The sequence below is a fragment of the Lissotriton vulgaris genome, chromosome 7, assembly GCF_964263255.1.
Source record: "Lissotriton vulgaris chromosome 7, aLisVul1.2, whole genome shotgun sequence".
Classification (NCBI taxonomy): Eukaryota; Metazoa; Chordata; class Amphibia; order Caudata; family Salamandridae; genus Lissotriton; species Lissotriton vulgaris.
Window position 1 is genome coordinate 739,058,368 of NC_141695.1, and position 12,672 is coordinate 739,071,039.

Consider the following 12,672-nt stretch of genomic DNA (forward strand, 5'->3'; position numbering starts at 1 on the left):
CAACCAGAACCTTGCTCTTATAGCTATTTCTCGGGGGTCTGTAGCACTTCACCCCCCATCTCGGACTCCCAAATCTCCCTCAGTGGGCTCAAACAGTCTGAGGTGTTGTTGATCAGTTTCCAATAAATCAGAGAGATGGCCTTATCAATCATGGGGTCTAGGAGTAGACAGTCCTCAAGTGGCGAGTATTCTGGTACCCGGGTTCCCTCTTGCAGATGGCATTGAAGTGCATGGCCCTGCTCTAGGTATCGCAGATACTCCCGCCTCCCCATTTGGAACTGTCTCTGCAATGTGTCAAATTCCAACATTTTCCCGTTCTTCTAGACATCCCCAGATGGTCAATCCCTATTAGGCTCCATTTCCGGAAGCCCGTTAGTCGTTTCAGTTCTCCCAATTGACTACCCTCCCAGAGAGGAGGTTGTTCTGTAAGCTTGTTTGCCCACCAAGCCATTTTGGCTGCCCTATGCCCGAATTCAGAAATTGTACGGGTATGTACCGGGAGGAGCGAATTACCTCTCCCTTTCCGATAGAGTTCCGTCGAGTAACTGTTGAACCGAATGCCAAGCGGTCTACCCTGTACGCCGGTTCCTCTAGTGGCGAGAAGGCAAACCCATTAATTTTGACAAGCTGAGATGCCCAGTTGTATTTTCTAATGTCAGAAACAGCGAGGCCCCCTTCGTATACACCTCTCAGGAGTTTTTCAAGTGTGATTCTGGGGCTGCCTCCCCCTATCAGCAATAGACGCTGTTCAGATTCAATGGATTGCAAGAACGCCTGCGGAATCAGGTATGGGGTGTTCTGGACCACATACAATAATCATGGGAGGGCCATCATTTTAAAAATGACTGCTCTACCCATCAAGGAGGCGGGGAGGCGTCTCCAAAGCGCGACATCCTCCCTCAAGCAGGCCAACTGTGCCTGTACATTGAGCCGCATAAAGTCCTCCTCATTCTTGTTGATCCAGAGACCCAAATACTTAAATGTTTTCCTAGGGGCCAACTCTAAATATGCAGACGTCAGGGGTCATAGCCCTCCTGCCAGTGAGACCAAGGATTTCAGAATGATATTTTTAGCCATAAAACTTGGGCAAAACCTGATTTGTCCTTGAATGACCTCTAATGGGAACAAGTATAGTGTGACAAATTATTCCTGTCTGTAGGTTTGATGTATATATTAGTGGTTATCTCAGCATTTTTCCTGTGCATAACATCTGGAAATGGCAGACTTTTTTACTGGGTGTTATAAATGTGAACTTGAGTCTGGAATGTGTGCGGCAGACTTTCATCAGTTTGATCAAATTGTCCTTTGCTTCTTTACAGATTGTTAAATTATCAAAATTAAATCTCATGTGAGATGATGTCTTTTCCATCCAAATCGGGTCCCTGAATACATTGTTTTGCTCAAACGTAGTTATAAAGATATTTGTGAGGCATTATGCTTTGGAAGAGCCCATTCATCATAGCCTACTAGTAAATATAATACAAAGTGCAGTTCAACAACTGCTAAAGAAAAATTGGGTTGTCTTTCTGATTAAGAACCATTCTACTGTCTCTATTCCATATGAATGTAAGAAGTAAGTAAGTAATCTTTATTTGCATAGTTATTTAAAACCATCCCAATACAAACATCAAGACTTAAAAGCAGATCTACATGCAATAATAAGAACAATATTTCATGAATCACAATTTTTAATTTCTTTGAAAAATCATGAAAATCTTATAGGCAATTAGGAGTCAAGTCTTGGCATTTTCCTTTCCACCACCTTCATAAACTTCACAAGACTACAGTTCAGCTTTGGATCATGGGGTGCAAAGCAGGCAAGAACTGCTTGTCTTCGTGAGCGTATCCCTTGCTGATTAAAATGGCATTTTAGCAGATGCTTTCGTACTTCCAAAAGTTCATAGCTGGAGCATAACAAATGCAGCTTATCCTCTGGCCCTGAACCACATAATCAACAGGAGGAGCCCGCATTGACCTTTAGCCAGTGTGGTAAAATCCCAGATACAGGGTAACAGGACCAACCTGTACTTTAAAACCTTCATTTTAACAGTTTTAGCATAACCCAATTGAAGGTAGTTCTGTGGTGCTGGTGTGGAATATGAGTTCAGTCATCCAGCCATGTGACCTTTTTGTGAGGGATGCCTTGCTTCAGGCCACAAAAGCTGTTGATTGTTTTCCTGACCAGATTTTTAGGCGTTAAAAGATTTGTGGGGGTACCCCAAAGCTGATTTGAGCTAGTATTCGCCACACTACTTTTGAGGTACTTGGCAGCTGGTGAGGCTGATAGTTGCTCTAACTCCTTCTATAGATTCCCTTTTCCTCCTGATGCAATGCAGCGCAGCAAAAACCCACATGCTACCCCGGGGGGGGAATTAACATAAAGCGTAGCACTCACAAGGTGCTTGATGCAGCCAAGTTCCAGAAGTCTGTAGGCATCAAGGGGCCATGCCTGGTCCAGTGAGGCAGCGCTCCTGGCAGGTCCACCTGGGCCTCACCAGCAGCACGCCCCGCAAGTTTTGGGAACAGGTACTGAACCCCATCATGGGGTCACAGCCCATACTTTTATATCCCTAATTCCTTGGTCTATAGTGCAGGACATTGGGGAACCAGATGTAACTTGTTCAGGGGAGAATTGGAGCATTTTGTTTGGCAAGCTCCTCTTCCCCTTTGTCAGGTGGGGGCTCGTCATCAGACACACCACAGGGGGGGGAGCCAGCATTCACTAAGAAAGACACCATCCTATTCAGAGTCAGGGGATTACCCCTCCCACTACTCTTAGCCCAGGTGTCCTAATGAGCCTAGCGCTGACTCACACTGCCCCTCCTGGAGCCACCCACACCTCTCAGCCCCTGTCACTCACAAGCCAGACATACAATTCACATCGGGAAGGCAGACTCATAGCACACAGAAATGCCAACTTCTAAAAATGGCACTTCTCTACCACTCATCACAAATCTATGCACACCATTGAGCAGTATTTATTCTCACAAGTTCATACATACTAAACTCGCCCGCCGCTCCTCTTAAACCACGATTTACCACGGACACACTTATCCTCTATGCATTCCTATGGGAGGGCAGGTCAATCTCATAACAAGCACACAGAGAGTGCTTGCACTTTACACTGTACCACAGTGTTAAAGTGACTAGAAGCTTAAAATCACCAACACCAGGTTACAGACAAGGCAAAAAGTTCAGGGGTGAACCTGCCAAAAAGGGCCATGTCCAACACTAACTTTGAGGACAATTTCTTGGGGACAGTGATCGCTGTTAGCTTTTTCACCCATCTGAAATGAAGTCATATGTTGAAATAAAGGTAATGAAATAAAATTGTAATCCAGTGTAGTATTGATTCTTGTTGAGTGAAATGTTGTAGCTGGGGGGTTATCTCCAGCAAATCTTCCATTTAATGCTCTGATATTACAAAGTTTGAGGGGTTATAATATCTGCTTTCCTATTTTGTTGGTGTAGATATTTGTGACTTCCATTGTAATGGTATATCCCAAACCGAATTTTGAGTTAGAATCTCATCATCTGATGAGGTACCCATAGGATTAAGGTTAAAGTCCCTAGTGAGCAAAAGATCTGTTATAGGTTTGACCCTTATGCACTCCTCCAGAAAGTCGCATAGTTTTTTTGCTGCCTTTGATTTCTTTTTTGGGTGGACATTGGCATTGATCAAAGTAAGATCGATGCCCCCTTTACCTGGTTTTAGTTGTGAGGTGAGAAGGTTTACTGCCATTGACTCTGAAGAAGTTGGACCGCCTTCCTTGACCATATGAGCACTTGTGACTGAAACGTAGGTTACTAAACCACCTTGGAGGTGACCATATTTTGCCTTCCTTAGTGCACAAGCAAAGAAACGAAAATATCCCTGAAGGTGTGGGGTCTGCTTGCCATGTTTCTTGTAGTGCCACAACGTCAAAAGATCTTATATAGGTAACAGAATCTGAGTCAGTCATTTTGGTGGCTAGACCATTAACGTTCCATGAGCATATTCGTAGAGGATTATGCTTACTCGATCTTAAATGGGAGCTGTGTTTTTGTCAATGTGCTTGGTTGTTTATTGTTCTAGCGATCCATCTTAAATCTGTTAATCCAGTTGTTGATTTCACACCATACTTCTGATGTTACTAGTATGTTGCTCATTACTTGTTCCCCATTTCCACTTTGCTCCTCTCAGCACCGATATTCCAGATCTGTTTACAGAATCCTGAGGTCCCACCATTGTTGCCGGAATTATAGTTCTGTGTACCTTGGCTTTATATAAGGAATGATTCTTATCCCCAATTTTTTAATGTATGAGCCTCTACTAGTATTTTTTGTACAACTGATGCGGTTGTCCATGTTGCTTTTGTTTTTTCACCGTCCGTTTCATTTGTTATCTATGAATTCGAAAGAAGCCAGATCCAAGGTTGTCACTTCTTTCAAAGAGGGAATATGAGCTAACAGCCGTAGAATATTACCTATGTTCAGGATGTTATTCCTACCTTTTTAGATATAATCTGGACTGAACCATATAGCACGTGTTACATTCCTTAATTCCTCTGAGCTTCTGGTCCCTTTGTTGATATGGCTCAGTGATGTAAGCTCATATCCTCATGTTGCTGATGATCATAACTGATGATTAGAAATTCTGCTTCATCTCTCTCTTGGCAATTTTTTTGTCGTCTTTGATTAAGCAATTGGCCTCCCTCTCCATGCCAAGGGGGATCTGGTGTGGTTCCCAATTCTTTTGCAGGAGCCTTCAATTCTTGTCTCTGGTAGGCCCTTATATGTATAGATGGAGTTGCTTGAGTGACGGAAGCCGGTTGACTGTCATTTATCTCTTTACGGTCGCACTTGTTGTTTCTCATGGCTTCTTAATCTGTGTGCATTGGTCGTTATAATTTTCAAGCTTTATTACCAAAGTATATTAGCTGTTCGTTGTTCGATTGACGATAAAACGAGTCATGGTATTGCTCTTTTGTGATTGCTTCTGATCAGGCTTGAGAAATGCTTTTTCCTCTTTAGTTGATTTGGGGATCATGCTAGACCTTTCTCGATGTGGGGCTTCTAAATCTTCATTCAAAGTATTTCCAAGCACTTGCATTTTCTCAGTTACTTGGTTCACTCTAGTTGATGGTCTGATTTGTTTCTTTTACAGTTACTGTATTTCGTTCAGGGGTCCCTCCTGAGCTGATGTCATTTCCAGGCTTGAATTTGCTTTGTGCTAATGGTGATGACGTCCCAAAGAGACATCTGAATCATTCACGGTTTGAATTGTTTTTGATTTCTACGTTTTCGTTTTTTCAACTGCCTTTTCTTTGCGTTCATTTGTTTGTTTACATGGTCTTCCGATGAGGCTTCAGATGTTTAGCCAAGTAAAGTTTTAGTTTCACTGCCCTTTTCACTGGCCTTTGTTCCTTTAACCAATTGAACCAGGATATCCTTTATCATGGAGTATCCCTTTTTATGGGTTTCAATTGAATCTGTGTTTATCAGATCATATGTTTTTTTTTCCGAGTGGCCCTCAAAAGATTGGTTATTTGGGCACTTTGGGGACCTTTTTAGATGTGTACACAGATCACTCAGCAATACTGGGAGAGAGGCCAATTTATCAATAATTGGACCACATCTGCAGCTCAAACTGATGGCTTGTGAGGGGTCATACTTGTTTTGTAGAAGCGTATTAATGTGCCCAACTTCCCGTCGATGGCAACCACAAAGACAGCCAAAGTGTCTAGTAACGTTAGTTGAGTGTCCATCTTGTCAGATTGGTAATGGAGGGTCTGCACCAGGAGTTGCACTTTTTTTTAAAAAGACAAGCCAAGCACTTCCATATTTTTTATGTTTTTGAGATCCCTCTTGGCTTCCTAAATGTAAAGTAGCATTTTGCTCTCCCTTAGTCGCCCCCGCCGCCTGCAGTTCCTGATTGCCTCCAGTTCTCATATTCGAAGTATTTGTGGGAAGCCCGCTCCTACATTTGTCTTGGGAGTAGGAGGCCATAAGCTCTTCCCACTCTTCCTTCCCCGGGTATGAAGGGACTTCTGTGTCTTCTGATGAATAAATTGCTGGCCTGTCTTCTTTTTCATCAATTTATCATATCAAATATGTAGTGTAAGTGTTAAAAAGGAATAAAACATTATCTCCCTGAGTCAAGAATGTAACTTGAATTCATTGAAGCTTATCCCAAGCTATATCACCTTTGAAGAGGAATTCTGCAACTATATGAAAGCTGATGACGGTATTCTAACAAGAAGATTCCATAGAATAGATGAAGCATCAATCAGACTTCAAACTGAGTGAGAACCTAGCAGACAAGTATGCCGCCATTGGGTAGTGAGGTTCTTTCAGGTACAAACAAATGTACCAGAGTTCAAAGATGATTGCCATGCTCTGGTTTATGTTTACTATTGCTTGACCTGTGGGAATTGTTAGTGCATATTTTAATCTAGTTGGTTGCCTTGTATGAACATGCAGGTGAGGTGGTCATCTTGAAAGGATTATTCTGAATGTAAAAAAAATATTGAAAGATTACTGCAATTCTTGAATGTGCATGCAAGGTGGCTACTTTGAATGAGGTTTCTTTTGCTTTAACAAATATCATTACGGGATGGCCATGCATGAACACACAATCATGGTGGCCATCTTGAAATTATTTTTCCTAAAGCAGATGAAGAGTCATTCAAACATGGCCTTGGTGAGTGTGCATGCATAAGTAATGGCTGTCTTCTACTTTATTTTTCATTATTATTCTATATGGTGGACGGCCATCTTGGAACAGTAAATAAGAAAATTACATAATTATGTGCAGGATGCTTTGCAGCGGCGGAGAGTCACATAAACGGTTCACAAAAATATTCGCAAAAGCCTTCACAAAAATTATCATAAAAAGGGAACAAAAGAGCTGGTCTTAGAGAAAGCTGTGGGAAAGTATATGCCCAAAGTGAGTAACGCGGTAGTAGTGTGGTGATACTGTGCCCTGGAAACAGAAAAAAGAGCTAACAAAAGGGCTAAAAGCCAGATAAACAAAATAAGCCCCTCTTGCCAGCTGTTGAACGATACAATTCCTGATAAAGAAAAAAATGCTTTGTTGGGGAAAAATACAAGAATAGGTAAGAGAGCCATTAAATAAAGAGCAGGGAAATAAGGTAGACAACCAAGCAATAAAATCTAGCCAAATGACCATGCTATGTAAATTGTAACTGAAACAGCAGGTCTTAAACAAAGCTGTTTACATGTTGAGACTTAAAGGTTTACCATGGCCTATTGGACTTGGCCATTCCACCCCATGTCACACTATGGCCCAGATTCTCAATGGTTTAGTGTTGGGTTAGCGTTCCTTTTTTAACGAAACCATGCACTAATTTGGGATTAACAAATTAAAGTAAATTGGTATTTTCTTTGGTTTGTATGGAAAAATAATGCAATGCATTGTGATAAGCTGCTTTGCATTACTTTGCGTCATGGGGCGCTGGAAAGCAGACATAAAAAGAAGAAATGGAGTCATTTCTCCTTGCTTTTCCAACTTTGCATGTGTGCTGCATTGTGCAGCACACCTACAAAGTAGGAAAAGCTTTGGAGTGTGTCTACGCCAGTATTTTGTACTGGAAGAGTAACCTTCCAGTACAAAACCTACGGTAGACTTAACAATGGCGTAGCAAAACTTGAGGGGGCCCCCCCTTCAAGGTACGTGAAGGGACCCCCTCTGGACTCAATGAGGGGCTCTACAGCCAGAGTATTGTGCTGAGGGGGCACCCTGGAGCTTGGTGCTCCCCCTGTTCTGCAGGGGCTGCGGGGGGCCTGTGTTACGCCACTGAGACTCAGGCAAGTGTCCAGGTGCTATGGTGCTAAGGTGTGTGCCTGGCACACAGCAGCTAAAATCAGCACTGGCACTAGAGATAAGAGAGGAGAGTACCATCTCTGTGTGAATATGGCGCTCTCCTACTCTCTCCCTGTCACGCAGCACATCATCTTTGGGTTGTGCTGCGTTGCCTGACAGCTACGAGAATCTGGGTCAATGTGTGTGACAAAAATGCTGCAAAAGTCGTAAATAATCCTTCATGTTCATAACATGATTGTTGACACAAACTGCTCCACTTTTCCTTTAACTGTGTTTCATTTTTCGCTTTTCATTAACTTTCTCAATGATTTTTATCCACTTCCTTAATTCAAAGTCCAGTTGGGGACCACTGTTCTCAGAACCTCTTTTTTTCATTTAGTTGTAATTTCGACTATAAGCTTACCAATAAACCCATGACTTAATCTCAACCGAACAGATGGAAAAGGCAGAAATGACGCACAGTTTAAGCTCCTTGCTGCATAAATTAGACAGAGTACGTTTGCTGATTGGAATCCACTGACCTTCATGCCTCAAAATACATTCTTTTTTAGTGAAAGAAAGAAAGACAGATCTGTGGTCGATAGGGAGGTTACACAAAGTTGTTCTTGCTATTTTCAGTCTACACCGAGTACAGAACACAGAAAAAATTAAAGTGGCAAAGTGCCAAGACATATTTATTTAGCAACATAGTAGAACACTATGTCACGGAGTAACAAGCATGACTTGACTGAGTGTATGTAATGTGAAAAGCTTCAAAGTTTTTTTTCCCTAATTTTGGACAGCCTTCGTAACTTTGGAAAAGTTGATACGCTTTCGTTTTGCTGCATTCGGGTAAAAATCAAGACTAGCGATCATTTAGGTCACCATTTCCCATATTTAACAATGACAACATAGTTGTAAATAAAATACAGACTGCAGAAAAGAGTTACAGTTTCTTTGACGGTACAGTGCTCTTATTCCTCAAAAGGTAAACTTGTTGTGAAACGATATTCAAATATTTGTCATTATGCATAAAAAAGCATCACAAAAAAGCAATTTGGAAGCGCAAAAAATATGCATTCAGTTATAGGCTAAAAACAAGCCTTTGCTCAGTTGTAGGTAGGTAAGGAAACCACTATATTTTGAAATTTTAAATTGAGGAGCTTTGAACTCATTGCTAGTGAAAACTTTTAGTTTTCTTTAGCCACTTTTAATTTAGAAAAGCAAAAGTTCATCATACTTAAGTCTGGACACATAAAGGTTCAGGTGTCGTAAGTTAAAATTTACAAATTGCTTTAGATGTTCTTTGCACCCATTCATGTACTGCCAGTCATGTCATCCCGCTGTGATCAGTTGCACTTGTCTTAGTCAGGGCCACTGGAATTATGTGGCAGGAGAGGGCCAAAATATGCGGCAGGGTTGAGTAAATTATGAGTCAAGTAAAGGAAAATTATGCTGCATAATGCGGCACATTTTCAAATTGTAATATTTCATTATTTTGTCATTTTTAAACGGCAACACTGCCTGGGCCTTAATTGCGCCTCATCAGTACCAGTTTGATACCCAAATATAGCAATAAGAAACAGAAAGCCAACCAGTCCATCTTTACAAAGGGCCTTATGCTGCGTGTCAACATGTGTAGCTGTCTTTTTAGCAACTTTTGAACCGTTTTTTAAAATTAAAATCTGCAGATCATGACTGTGATTTAAATTAGCTCCTCTGTGGAATCCAAGAGACGCCGTGTGGAACCAACAATTCCAATTCCGTTTTCAATGGGCCTGCATTTTGCTTTATGCTGTGATGTCGATGTTTTAATGTCATGTAAAAATAAAAACTAAAGTTTAAAAAAAAATCTGCAGATAATAGATTATGTGCACCATATCTATAACTATGCGGTAATCGCCACGGCCGCACAATTGCATAATTCACGTGGCCCTGGTCCCAGCCCAGAAAATAATCGAGACTGTAAGACTGAACATGAAGAATCCCTTGACGGGCAGCTCCAAGCTGTGAATACAGACGCATTTGCAGAAAAGACTCGTAATGATCTCTTGAACATGGACGATGGCCTTTACAATTTACGAAGCGAGGAGCGGCCAAGATGCTAAGCAGCCAATCAGGAAGGAAGCTTCCTGGAGTTGGCCACGGGACTCCAGGCAGAGAGCAGGTTTGTCAATTAAAGTATGATAACCTCAGCCCATAGGTCTCTGCTGCATTTGCACTTGTTATTTAGGCGGTACTGGTAGAACCAAGCAGGGGCTGCGTGAGATATGAATTCATTAAGACTGCAGAGTAAAGGAACTGTAGCATCAGCATTATAGTAAATTCTGACCAATGATTTACGGGCTGAGCAGTAATCTCCTTTTGATAGCATTTAACATAAATAGTGCAAAGGGATAAACGACATTCCCATAGTCCATTAAATCTAGAAAACTGGCAACGTTTCTGATTAATTTCATTACATCATGCTAATCTTTGTATGTTCAGGCTGGGGATTGTCCTGTTTCTGGGGCACGCTCCTTGCTGAGACAGCAGTCCACATTCAGTGATTGCTTAGCTGGAAATAAAAACACCTTCAAATGCTGGTGAGTGCGCCTCCTGCAGAAAGAATGACCAGAACCCTCAAGGCATGATTAGGTATAACAAGGCTCATTTTCTGAAGCTGGACTCGGGCAAGTGGAAGAAATGTTCTTAATTGTCAGTCAAAATATGCTTTATTCGGTATGCTTTGCAAAACCATATAAGCAGTCACAATTAAAAACATTTTAAAAATCATCACATACCAGGCTCTCAATTGATATGTGTGGGGTTGTGGGGCTTTAAGATCCCTAATATGGAGAGTTTCATGACACAGGGAGGGGAAAGCTTCGACATGGTGTCCAGAAAGCTGCAGACCTCCAGTGTCCAGGATAAACCATCGGATAGCAAGGCGAGGTGACAGTGGTGTCACTAGGGGCAGGGCCGGCTCTAGGCATGTGCAAGCTGTGCACCTGCACAGGGCCACCAAACCCCAGGGGCCACCACGCCAATATATATCCTTAATATATTAATCCTCTGAGGATGGATACATATTTGCGTGGTGGCCCCTGGCAGGGATTTTGCGGCCTCCGGCTCTGTTCCACTTCTAAACACCCTGACCCCCTCCCCTCTTTACAGGCCTGCGCGCTCCGCCCCGCCCGGGCCCCCTCTTCCGGGCCCCCTACCTATGCTCCTTGCCCAGGGCCACCATGAGCCTAGAGCCGGCCCTGCTAGGGGCAGTGGCGTCACTAGGGTTGGTGTCACCCGGTGCGTGTAACTCATGGTGTCACCCCCTCAAAACTTACCAGATGGACCAACACACCCTCTACCTGCACCATGTCCCCTCTGCCTGCACCATCTCTCCCTCTGTCCGCACCATCTCCCCTCCACCTGCACCATTTCACCCCCTGCCTGCACCATCTTTCCCTCAGCCTACACCATCTCACCCTCTGCCTGCACCATCTCCACTCTGCCTGCACCATCTCCCCTCTGGTTACACCATCCCTCCCTGTGCCCACACCATCTCCTCTCCGCCTGCATCATCTCTCCCTCTGCGGAGGGGAGATGGTGTAGGCAGAGGGAGAGATGGTGCAGGCAGAGGGAGAGATGGTGCAGGCAGAGGGGGGGTAGTGTGGACAAAGGGAGAGATGGTACAGGCAGAGGCGGAGATGGTGCAGGCAGAGATGGAGATGGTGCAGGCACAGAGGGAGATGGTGCAGGCAGAGGGTGAGATGGTGTCGGCAGAGAGGGAGATGGTGCAGGCAGAGGGTGAGATGGTGCAGGCTGAGGGGAGGATGGTGCAGGCGGAGGGGAGATAGTGCAGGCAGAGGAAGAGATGGCGCAGGCGGAAGGGAGATGGTGTGGACAAAGAGAGAGATGGTGCAGGCGGAGGCGAGATGGTGCAGACAGAGGGAGAGATGGTGCAGGCAGTGGGGAGATGGTGTAGGCAGAGGGAGAGATGGTGCAGGCAGAGTGGAGATAGTGTGGACAAAGGGAGAGATGGTGCAGGCAGAAGGTGAGAAGGTGCAGGCAGAGCGAGAGATGGTCCAGGCAGAGGGAGAGATGGTGCAGGCAGAGGGAGAGATGGTGCAGGCAGAGGGAACATAGTGTGGACAAAGGGAGGGATGGTGCAGGCAGAGGGGAGATGGTGAAGGTAGAGGGAGAGATGGTGCAGGCAGAGGGAGAGATGGTGCAGGCAGAGGGGAGATAGTCTGGACAAAGGGAGAGATGGTGCAGGCAGAGGGGAGATGGTGCAGGCAGAGGGAAGATGGTGCAGGCAGCGGGTGAGATGGTGCAGGCAGAGGGAGAGATGGTGCAGGCAGGGGGTGAGATGGTGCAGGTGGAGGGGAGATGGTGCAGACAGAGGGAGAGATGTTGCATGCCGAGGGGAGATGGTGCAGGCAGAGGGAGTGATGGTACAGGCAGAGGGAGAGATGGTGCAGGCAGATGGAGAGATGGTGCAGGCAGAGGGGAGATGGTGCAGGCAGAGGGAGAGATGGTGCAGGCAGAGCGGAGATGGTGCAGGCAGAGGGAGAGATGGTGCAGGCAGAGGGAGAGATGGTGCAGGCGGAGGGGAGAGAGTGTGGACACAGCGAGAGAAGGTGCAATGGAGGGGGATGGTGCAGGCAGAGCGGAGATGGTGCAGGCAGAGTGTGAGATGGTGTATGATGAAGGAAAAATGGTGTAGGCAGGGGATGAAATGGTGCAGGCAGAGGGAGAGATGGTGCAGGCAGAGAGAGAGATGGAGCAGGCAGAAGGGAGATGGTGTGGACAAAGGGAAAGATGGTGCAGGCGGAGGGGAGATGGTGCAGACAGAGGGAGAGATGGTGCAGGTGGAGGGGAGATGGTGT